This window comes from Clupea harengus, chromosome 21 (genome assembly GCF_900700415.2).
Source record: "Clupea harengus chromosome 21, Ch_v2.0.2, whole genome shotgun sequence".
NCBI lineage: Eukaryota > Metazoa > Chordata > Actinopteri > Clupeiformes > Clupeidae > Clupea > Clupea harengus.
Genome location: NC_045172.1, coordinates 19,615,021 through 19,627,520, shown reverse-complemented (window position 1 = coordinate 19,627,520; position 12,500 = coordinate 19,615,021). Strand labels below are relative to the sequence as shown.

Genomic DNA, 12,500 nt, shown 5'->3' with positions numbered 1-12,500 from the left:
GGAGAGAGAGATAACAAGGGTAAGAGAAAGTGAGTAGGAGAGTAAAAAGAAAAATAGACAAAGAAAGACAGAAAGGAACAGAGACAGAGGGAGAGTGAGTGAGAAAAGAACGTGACGGAGGGAGAAACTGCGTTTGCAATTAGAGCTTATCTTTCTATGTTTTCAGCTCCAATTGGTCATGGTGTGTTCAAAATGATATCAATAATAAAAACACAACTACCAGACATGTCCGTGTAACACAATTTCAGGTGGGCAATAAATACAAGATCATACACACACACACACACAAACAGAGAGAGAGAGAGAGAGATAGAGAGAGAGAGATAGAGAGAGACACACACAAAGAAATACACATATACACGCAAAGAGAGAACATGTATGCACAAATGAACACAGAAACCCACATACATGCACCTGATTGAGCATACATCGAGTACACACATACTACAACACACACACACACACACACACACACACACACACACACACACACACACACACACACGGGCAAGGGTATGCTGCAGTGGCTAGGATGCTGGCTTCCCTGTTCAGAGCAGAAATTCAGGGCAACTGTCAGCTCCACTCAGTTCCCTCCACCCAACCTCACACAAGCACGCGCCTGCGCGCACACACACACACACACACACACACACGCACACACACACGCACACACACACACACACGCACACACACACGCACACGCACACACACACGCACACACACACGCACGCATACACACACACACACATGCGCACACACACACACGCACGCACACACGCACACACACGCACGCACACACGCACACACACATACACACACGCACACACATTCACACACACACACGCACACACTTTTCTCCTCTTTCTCTCATTTCTTCTACTCTCGTTCTTCTCCTCCCAGCTCCTTTAATTACTCCTCTGCTTTTCTTTTCATTTCATCACTTTCCCTCATCCCATCTCTCTCTTCTCCTTTCCCATCTTTCACTGTTGTTCCTTCTCTTTCACTTAATTTATATCTTTCCTTCACCCTCACTCCCTCCCTTTCTCTTACTTCTTTTTTTCCCTCTCCTCTCCTCTCCTCTCCTCTCCTCTCTCCTCTCCTCTTCTCTTCTCTCCCCTCCCCCCACACTCTGGGCTCTACTATGCCTCTGGTTCATGATCATGTTGTACTGGTACGAGGTCAGACTGGAGCTGAGCGTCTCTGCTAAGCCACCTGGGAGTCATTACAGTTCAACTGATCCTGGACCAGCCCCGGGGAAACACAGAGCCTGGAAGCACTTAGCAGACGAAAGGTCACTTCCCTTCCGCGGGATTAAAGATAAGGCACGCGGTGTCGTATGTCACTGCTTGTGTTTTCACTATCTGTGCCTTTAATTAGCGCATCGCTACACGCCAGCTCGTGGCTTTGTCATATTACAGCGATATAAACACACCTGCCATTTGATTTCTACTTCATGTACATGAATGTTTTTACATATCCTTTGGCCTTTCTGGGTTTGCTGTTCATGTGAATAGCAGTTAGGCCAGAGGGGAATGTTCGAGGCAATCTGGATCGTTTTTGAGTAAAACATTCCAAATGGTTTGATTTAAATGGTAACCCTTAGTCCAGCATCCTTAACCCCTTTTGTGTGTGTTTGCGAACATTCCCAGTGCACTCAAAGCGAACGAAAAACGTTTCCTATTTTGAACGCACCTCAGGTGTTCCTTGTGTCTTTGTTTAGTAGCGTAGTGTTAGGCTTCCCTCGAAACACCATTAGAGGGTGGCTTGGCAAATGTGCTTCTAAGATTAGATTCCTCATTTAGCCTGACATCACCGAATCATGAATAACACATGCAGCCCGTTTGTGTGTGTGTGTGTGTGTGCACATGTGTGTGTGTGTGTGCGTAAGTGTGTATGTGTGTGCATGTGTGTATGTGTGTGTGTGTGTATGTGTGAGTATGTATGTGTGTGTGTGTGTGTGTGTGTGTGTGTGTGTGTGTGTGTGTGTGTGTGTGTATGTGTGAGTATGTATGTATGTGTGTGTGTGTGTGTGTGTGTGTGTGTGTGTGTGTTTTTGTGTGTGTGTGTGTGTGTGTGTGTGTGTGTGTGTGTGTGTGTGAGTATGTGTGTGTGTGTGTTTTATTGGACTGAATGTATTTGACTGTATGTTTTGTCTGACTGAATGACAATGACCACATGTTGTGCTTTTTAGCAACAGAAATTCTCAAAAATTGCGGTAAAAATTGCTGTTAATTTGAGTTTTGAGATATTCCACGATTTTGCGTTTTTTATGGATATATTGCGGTAAATCCTTGAATTTGCGTGAATTTTATCAAAACGTGAGATTAAAAATCCTGAAGGCTGTCTTGCGCATTTGCTATTATGCCTAAAAGCCTGTTTTAAGGGTCAGGCACCTACACAGATAGACTATTAAAGGCTTTGTCTATCATTGACTCTGAAGCCTGTGTTAAGGGTCAGGCACCTACACAGATAGACTATTAAAGGCTTTGTCTATCATTGACTCTGAAGCCTGTGTTAAGGGTCAGGCACCTACACAGACAGACTATTAAAGGCTTTGTCGATCATTGCCTATGAAGAAGATGTACTAACATTGAAACGTTCTTATTTGCACCTCTCATAAAGGCATTATCCGTCCGGGTGCTCCGGTGACTATTCCTGCTCTGCTGAGACTGTAAAAGTGTTTGGACAGATACAGACGTACAGACCTAGATAGATAGTATATGAGTTAACGCACATAAATAAATACTTAACCAATACAGTCATTTGTAATGATCTTGATCAGTGAAGCCCAAGACTGGGAGCAGAGTTGTGTATTTTGCATGTGAGAGGTCAAGTGTTACTGTGAGAGTCTGCAGGTGAGGTGAACGTCACAGGGAGCCTCACTGACTGAGAGAAGAGCTGGGTTTCAGTCAGAGGCCCAGCTTCAGCCTCAGCTTGGGCTTGGGCTTCAGGACAGACAGATAGGTGCTAAATTTAGACTGGGAGACAGTAGAAGATGACGCTCATATGACTCACTCTACAGCCATTCAACTACACAGCACTCCCAGAGCTTGTGCCAGCTCACGCTAACATGTCTACTGCTACCTGTTTTCACCTACTGGTTGATTTCATTAGTGTGCGGATATGAATGCTGGACCCTATGCATACTGTATATGCAAAGAACAATGGCACAACTGAGTAGGGTGAGAGAGGAAACTCGACACTCTTTTAACATCATCTCCTGTTCTATAGAATCTATATGGGCATTCTAGAGTGCTTGAGGAAAGATTCTCTTAGCATTATCTCCTGTTCTATAGAATCTATAGGGGCATTCTAGAGTGTTCCAGACAGAATGTTTGATTTCCATGCCATCTACACACAAGAACTAACATCAGCATGTATCAGCATCTCTCTCTCTCTCTCTCTCTCTCTCTCTCTCTCTCTCTCTCTCTCTCTCTCTCTTTTCTGGACTCTCTCTACACTCTCTTCTTCTCTTCCACCCCTCTCTCTCTGCTGTCTCATCCACTCTCTCCTCCTCCTAATCAGAGACAATTGACTTTAAGACTTTAAGGCCATTAACATTCATAATTACTTTTGCATATGTACTGTACTGTGATAAATACATGTATGTGTACACAGATGTGCAAATTGCGGTATGTTTTTTCTATCAACTGAAAGGTGCAGGTTATTTCTGCGCACAGTGTTTTCAGCTATAGACACAGTAGCTTTCGCTGAGAGTACGATGTGCCACAGTTATGTTCTGAGCTGATGTACCCCCCCCCCCCCCCCTCCACACACACACACCACCCCCCATCCTCACCCCACCCCCTTCCAACCTCCCTTCGGCAGAGACCGACCGAGCATTCCAAGCGGCCGCCATGGCAACGCGCCAGGAGAGAAGGGGGAGGGGGATGGGTATTAGGGAAGAGGAAGGGAGTGGTGGGGGTGGGGGTGGGGGTGGGGGGTGGTACCATCACTGGCTAAGAACAACATTAAACAAAGAAAAACTGCCTCAATGCCTAACGCACAATCTACTTCTACTGCCTCAGTCTCACACAGCAGCAAACTGCACTAACCGCACTGCATCCATGGGCCACCTCAACATACATTAAAGATGCAGTCCGCGTTTTGGTTTTACGAAAGGTTGTTGATATTTGGGCTCAACAGCCAGTCAATTTACACCCCTCCCTTCTGTGATACTGAAGCACTGTGTTGATTGGCTGGGATTATTTATGGCTTGGTCCGAGCCACTATTTTTTCTTTCCCATTTACAGAGCCGAGACTTTGTACGAACACCTGAACGGACAGCTAGAGGATCGTGAGGGAGTAATAAGCTGAATTTGACAAAAAAAGAGTATGTAATTAGAATCGCGGATTACACCTTTAACTGACCCGCCTTTACCAGGTGGCAACCGACTCAAGGCCAGATCTGAGTCAATCTGATTTGGATCTGTTCCAGAGCTGGTTGATAACTGGGTACCAGCTGATCATGTTACTTACTCCTGCATAGATGTCATCCGCTGAAAGATTTGGTTGGCACTGTTAGGCATTCGTATACCATAACAACACATGTTAGGCATAAACACTGTACATCATAAAAGTTGAATTGCATGTGTGAGTGTGTGTGTGTGTGTGTGTGTGTGTGTGCGTGCGTTAGTGCGTGCATGTGTGAATATACTTGACTTGGATTTGGCTGTGTACATAATATACCTGTGTACACAGCCAAACCCAGTATCTGTCTGCACATGACGTGACTGTGTATTTAAATCTACTATATAGGTAGGTACAATGCTATTACACGTCTCTAAATAGCACTGACATGACTGGTTTTAAATGTTTCAAATGACTCACCTCTCTAGTTGCAGAACACAATTAAGTTGTACTGAGGTGTTCCAGACCTGCAAAACAGTTAACAGTGGTGAGAGCTCAGTCTGCACGTCCTTCCCCAATGCATCAACATGGTCCTAAAGCTAGTCAGTTTCCTCCCAGTGACCGGTGAGCAGTAGTTATCTTTGACAGTTCTGTTTTACATCATGGCAATATTTCCATACTGTGTTTTCATTCTGAGGCAACAAACATACGTTATCTTCAACCACTGGAATTAGAACCGTTTGTGCACTGAACACACACACACACACACACACACACACACACACATACACACACACACACACACACACACACACACACACACACACACACACTGAGGTCCAATATATATTTAAAACACACGCATACACACATCATACACACATTGGCTCAAATATACACACACACACACACACACACACACACACACACACACACACACACACACACACACTGAGGTCCAATATATATTTAAAACACACGCATACACACATCATACACACATTGGCTCAAATATACACACACACACACACACACACACACACACACACACACACACATATATATATATATGTATTTATTTATTTATTTAAAACACACGCATACAATCATACACACATTGGCTCACACACATACACACACACACACACAGACACACGTTCACACTGAAAACACACAAAGGCAATTACACTCAGAGGAAAAAGCCTGGGCTGTACACTGAGGCCCCCCCATCACTGAGGGCTGTGTAATTGGCTCCCAGGGGAGACTAGGTAGACGGCCACTCACTGCCCCACACACATGCCTCTCTTCCGGGTGTCGAGCCGGCTTCTACTAGGGCTCCATATGGGTATCTTTTATAGTGTGCCTGAGTGAGTCAGAGAGTGTATGTGTGTGTGTGTGTGTGTGTGTGTGTGTGTGTGTGTGTGTGTGTGTGTGTGTGTGTGTGTGTGTGTAGATACTCACTTACACATTCCGTATGGACAACATATGTATATAGATATAGATATATATATATTTCAGTTCCATGTTAACTAATACACATACTTTAATTTGGCAGGTTAATTTGGTCTGTGCTTTTCAGTATAAGAAGTGAAGCAGTGCAGGCATCAAGCTTCAGCCCAGTGTTCTGCATCCACACCCACATCATATCCCAGAAAGCCCACAGACCCATGGAAAAGTACTACACCAAGCTCTATTCTCTCTCTGCCACAGCAACATAACTGGAAATAAGGCAGTTAAGTTAGACAGTGATTTAGCATTAATGTTATGTTCAAGAACATATCTGAGTTTGCCTAATGTGTCGACCAGGTATAGTCATCTACATTTTTAAAAGAACTGATCTTAGACTACAGAAAGAGAGAGAGACACAGATAGAGAGAGAGAGAGAGAGAGAGAGAGAGAGAGAGAACTCGGTAGCAGTCTATGTTGAAGCTATCACACACGTTGCATTCGGCTAGTTTCATAAGCGGTGATGCAACGGTGTCTGTGGTCCACAGGTGAATGGCTTTAATGGACCATCACGCAGGTGAGATGTCATTCAACAGCTGATGCCTACGCGTTAGCCTGTGCCTTTTAGGCGCTTTCCTCTCGCCGGTCCACTGGATGAATGAAGGCAGTCGTGCAAACGCCGCAAGGTTGCAGTGCCCATGCGTTTAGCCATCACAAAGACAGACAAATATAATGCAGAGAAAAAACTTACCTGTCATGTTGTCAAATAGCCATTCGGGCTTTAAGTAGCCAGGAGTCCTATGATGTTGCCTACAGTAACCAGAGCACACAGTCTACTATGAATGAATGGACGGATGACTAGTAGCCTAAAATAACTATCTATAAACGTAGCGTAAAATCTAATTTACGGGAAAAAGGTTCGACATACATGTGGACTGTATGTTTTGCTAGTAGGCTATTTAGTCATGTCCGTAACAAAGCGGGCATATTCATTTGCGCTTATAGTCTATACCGGTGACATTCTCTCCTCATCTACCTATTCTTAGCCCCTTTCCCTCTCTTCGCTTCCGACTGCTGGAACATGAGCTCTGGCAGCGGCTGCTTGAGCCATGTGACGCCGACACACCAATCAGAGGCCAGGATGAAATGCGAGAGGGAACTGCGGTGAGCTGCATCCGCAGGCTCCACACCGGTGGAAACGTGGTAAAAACGTGACGCGGTCATATACCTGTATAGAAGAGGCAAGAAGCATTGTTTTCTTTTTGAAGGGTGACGGAGGCTATCACACAAGTGTGGTGAGAACCAACAAGTTAGGGCGACACTGTAGTTTTTTTTTTTTTTTTTTCACAGTCACTACATTTGTGAGATTTTTTATTTGTATTTTTTTTAAGTAGGCTATTTTTAATTGAACACAGTCACACATTAACGTTTTATTGCTTACAGAAAACATTAGTGTTTTGTATACAGGTATGACTACGTGCCTTAATGTTCAAGGGGCCAGGTTTTCATGGGTGGTCATCCCAGCAATGTATAGTTTGCAGGCTTCTGATGGCATAGGCCTACAGTCTGCAACCAACCTTTCTTTTCTGTTAAACGACACTCGAGTGAATCTTCCCTGAACCTTAATCATCTTTGGACAGTAATTGAGTTTGAATATTTTTTTTTATAAAAAAAAAATTATAATAATAATAAACATAGCAAGCCACTAGTGGTACCACAGTGATGTCTGCATATTTGTCAGGGAATCTAAATGTGAGATCCCTAATGGCTGCATAGACTGTTTACAGCTGTCTTGCTAAGCCACAGCCAGGATCTCCTTCTCCAGAGCTTCACAGGAGCTCACCATCCCTATCCTTAACAGATCTCTTCAACGTTGTCATCACATGCCCAGCAAGGACATGAGAAACTATAACAAATCAATGAATTGAGCTACAAACGACTAGGGCTGTCATCTCAAGACCAAGACAAGAGCAAATGTGTTCTTAAAATGGAACAGAACTAAATTCACACATTAACGTTTTATTGCTTACAGAAAACATTAGTGTTTTGTATACAGGTATGACTACGTGCCTTAATGTTCAAGGGGCCAGGTTTTCATGGGTGGTCATCCCAGCAATGTATAGTTTGCAGGCTTCTGATGGCAAAGGCCTACAGTCTGCAACCAACCTTTCTTTTCTGTTAAACGACACTTGAGTGAATCTTCCCTGAACCTTAATCATCTTTGGACAGTAATTGAGTTTGAATATTTTTTTTTATAAAAAAAATTTATAATAATAATAAACATAGCAAGCCACTAGTGGTACCACAGTGATGTCTGCATATTTGTCAGGGAATCTAAATGTGAGATCCCTAATGGCTGCATAGACTGTTTACAGCTGTCTTGCTAAGCCACAGCCAGGATCTCCAGAGCTTCACAGGAGCTCACCATCCCTATCCTTAACAGATCTCTTCAACGTTGTCATCACATGCCCAGCAAGGACATGAGAAACCATAACACATCAATGAATTGAGCTACAAACGACTAGGGCTGTCATCTCAAGACCAAGACAAGAGCAAATGTGTTCCTAAAATGGAACAGAACTAAATGAATTGGTTTTGACCCCTATTGACTTTCCACTTCTCAGAGGGGCCCTTGTTTCCATTTCAGTCACAAGATATTTACATTTTAAGAGGGCTGTGTCCTTCATAGGTTTCGATGTGTATAGCGACAGTTTCTTTTCCAAAATGAATTATTATAATTATATATTTTTACGTACATAGGACCTTTTATAGACATAACATTTCTAAATAAATGTAAGAAAGTAGGACAATAAAACCATATTGAAGAAACGAGTAAAAGATAAGATAACAACAGTGGGGAAAATAGCAGGAGTGACAACAGCAATATGACGACAGGAAGTAAGTAGGGACAACATCGGACCCGACAGGAAGTACGTTTGGACAACATCAGACCCGACAGGAAGTAAGTATGGACAACATCAGACCGGACAGGAAGTAAGTATGGACAACATCAGACCGGACAGGAAGTAAGTATGGACAACATCAGACCGGACAGGAAGTAAGTATGGACAACATCAGACCCGACAGGAAGTAAGTATGGACAACATCAGACATAGTTTAATGCTGATCAAAGTAATGACAACAGTCATTCCTCCATTACTCCATTCCCCCGTTACCAGAACACTCACTCTTTAGTTAATCAGTAATGGTTCCTTTACATAGTATTCAAATGACTGATTTATTATTATATTGTTTGGTATCTTAGTTACTGGCCAATCTGATGCGCTAAGTAAGTGTCGTCTTTTAATGCAGGTTTGTCAGTTATTTTGTCCATTTCAGCCTCAGTATCAGATTGATTGGCCAAGCATGTGAACACACACAGGGAGCTGAGTTCCGGCCGCTGGCGATTCACAACCAATACAGACAATATAAAATATACAGACAATACACAATATACAGACAATACACAATATTCAACCAAGTCAGACGGAGGTTCAGACCATTTTCCAGTTGTGGTCTAGTGGTCCATCTAGCCGTGGTCCTATTTAAGTTGCACCAGTTTCTTTGAGCACATTCACAGGTTTATACTCCTGTAATTACTTCTGCCAAGGAGGTCACATTTTTGGTGCTGTTTGTTTGTCTGTCTGTCAGTAAAATCTACCTGCACGATTTTCATGAACCTTGGTGGAAGGGTGCAGCATGGCCCACGGAAGAATCCATTATATTTATGGAGCGGATCCAGAAGTTAATTTTCACTTTCACTAACAATTACAGATTTCGACATGTGCTGGCTTTTGCGCCATCTGCTGGCCTTGGTGCACCATTGGCCTTGGCGGACGCCTGCGCTCTCCGAGTGCTCTTCTAGTTTAACGTTGTTTTCCGAGCAGGATGGCTAGACACTGGTGCAACTTGTGGAACTGTCCAGTAGAGGGAGCCACACAACAACAATGACTCTTCATATTGCCCCATCGCAGTCTTTAAGGGACTCCAACTGTGCTGCACAGCTTTGAAGAATATTCATGATATGGTCATGTTGAATGTCTAAAATATTGAATGTCTAAAAATGTGTGTGAAGGAGGCTTCTGAACTGTCTCTCCTGCTTTCTAGCGTTTTGTCCCAGTTCTTGAGGACTTTTTGAGTTTTCACCCCCAACAGACATTCTTTTAACAGTATTTTTTCGGTCAAGTTTTAGTGCGCTCACGTGAATCCGTGAATGTGGCCTCTTTTTCTCTTTCCAGTTAAAATAGCCGTTAAATCGCACCTTCTGGGAACACTTAATTTCTCTTTATTGTTTGGTTTTCAGCTGACTAAAGTGGCAAAGTAAAAGTGAACACCATTGTGGGCACCATCAGAAGGTATCACACTGGGTTTACCTAAACTGAACTGTTAGAGTCTAAGTCTAAGTCTTAGACCTACTGGGTTCTACGTTCTAATCATTATAAGAAATGACAGTATATCCTGTGTGAGAGATTCGTGGTAAAGCAGCTGCTGTGGTCAGCGTAATCTCCTAGATTGTAATCTTATCAAGGTAACACAGGAAAGGTCCTAACCCTGGTGTTGCTCAGACACCTGGGGTCAGGAGGCAAACTGAGGCGTGAGTGGCTGCAACCAATTATAGCATGGGAATGGGGGTAGGCCATTGAGAACCAATACAGCCAAGAGGTCAGAGAAACCTGATTATCATATAGAACAAAAAAAGGTTGCCAGACCTGTTAGCATTAGAAGCCTAGCTCGTTTACTTTAAAAGCCTGAGAGGTTTCAGAATATATCAATCAATCAATCAATTCAATTTTATATAGCGTTTCTCTAAATACCCGAAGTCGCTTTACAGAGTCCAGAGTCGAGTAGTCATTCATACACAGTCATACCGGTGGTGGTAAGCTACATCAGTAGCCACAGCTGCCCTGACTTCTTAGTTCTTACAAAGCCACAGAATGGTACCTGCTTAGATTTCAACTGGGTGAGGCTGACACAAAAACAACACAAAAAAGATGTTCAGATGTTCAAAGATCAGAGAGATTTAAGGACTGTTTCTTATATGGCTAGAGCTGGAGATGCTTGTTGTTCAGACCTGCACTGCTGAATACAGAATATGTTCCACGTGCTTCGTTACTGCTCTTTACTGGAATAAAGACTGATTGCTGCATCAACCACAAGACAAATATCCTTTTTTTTTTTCCTACATCATGAATAGTTCTAGAACTGTTGCCATTCTGACTCATTCATCTGGTGGTGGTGGTTAAGTTAGTTTCATCCAACAAGAGAGACTCTTTTAAAAGGTTTAAATACAAATAATAAAGACCAGACGGACCCTGCCCCTGTGTTTATCCATGAAAGAAACAGTCCTTAAATCCCTCTGATCTTTGAACATCTGAACATCTTTTTTGTGTTGTTTTTGTGTCAGCCTCACCCAGTTGAAATCTAAGCAGGTACCATTCTGTGGCTTTGTAAGAACTAAGAAGTCCCACATAATAGTTGCTTCTTTGGAAACACATGCAATAGATTAACCCCCACTATACAATATACACTTAACATGCTGTGCTCTTGCTTACACGTGCTCATCTTAAATAGCCCGTATGTAACCGGCGTCACTCCTTAGTTATTCATTGGAGGCTTTTCAGTGGTGCTTGTGTACAGCAGATAGATATATGTGTCTAGGAGTCACCCCAGTCCATATCAAGTGAAATGAGTCATTTTACATCAAAACTAAACAGGCTTGGCATTAAACATCACTGTGCACTAATTCCCATGTGATCGTTTAGGCATAAGTGCTGTATAAAATGTCATGTATTATAACACCCATATCTGTCACATGATACTTGTCAGATTAGGTGTCGGTGACACTGCAATGGTGATTAGTTACAGCTCAGTATGAAAAGCCGAAGCGATTCCACTCCCCAGAGAGTGTGTGCTGCCCTGGTACACCCGGAGCCCAATCCACTCTGTGGATAAATAGGGTCTGCCCACGCTCCATTGGGGACTGTTTCCAGTCGTTGCATGCTAATGGGCGTAGACTTGGGGGTCATTTTGAAACCATTGGACCAGCTTTTGATAAATCGGCATTGACTAGTATGGGATTGCTATACTTTCTACTTTGCCACTAACGGTGCAAACTGATATATTAGCCTTTTCCCCAACACTGTTGGCAGTAAGGAAACAATGTGTTTACCCTAGAGTGTATGTAGTTTTGACATTTTCGTTAGTTTTATGAGTGCATGAGGCTTTTTTTCTAATTATTGACTAGTTTAGTTTTCATTTAGTTTTAGTCAAACAAAACAGGACAAAGCGGTATAACAACCAAAGTGCAAATTGCAACTGCAATTCTTCTCCATTTAAGTTTGTGTTGCATTGCTCATTGTAATTTTTATTTAGGTTCATCGTCATTTTTATTTGTATTTCAGTTAACAAAAATATTTTTTCACTGCTAGTTTTTGTTTTAGTCTTAGTTTTCTATTCTTCCATTCTAGCTAGGGTTTCCTTAACCCCAGTTCTAGCTAGGGGAACCCTAACTCCAGGGTTCTAGCTAGGGTTACCCTAACACCAGAGTTCTAGCTAGGGGAACCCTAACCCCAGGGTTCTAACTAGGATTACCCTAACCCCAGGGTTCTAACTAGGATTACCCAAACACCAGGGTTCTAGCTAGGGTTACCCTAACACCAGGGTTCATACTAGCATTGCTAAAAAAGAACAGAACACTCCTGTCC

At 42.9% G+C, this 12,500-nt stretch overlaps 1 protein-coding gene across 1 annotated transcript in view; it reads right to left on the bottom strand.

Moving 5' to 3' along the window:
- LOC105911945 (cysteine/serine-rich nuclear protein 3-like) overlaps positions 1–7,451 on the bottom strand; it is a 16,230-nt gene extending 8,779 nt beyond the window's left edge. The window contains exons 1-2 of the mRNA XM_031558889.2: positions 6,548–7,451; positions 4,831–4,877 (exon numbers count right to left, since the gene is read on the bottom strand). The gene's annotated coding sequence lies outside the window, so the exon portion shown is untranslated. The remainder of the gene's footprint in view (positions 1–4,830; positions 4,878–6,547) is intronic.
- Positions 7,452–12,500: the final 5,049 nt, after the last annotated feature.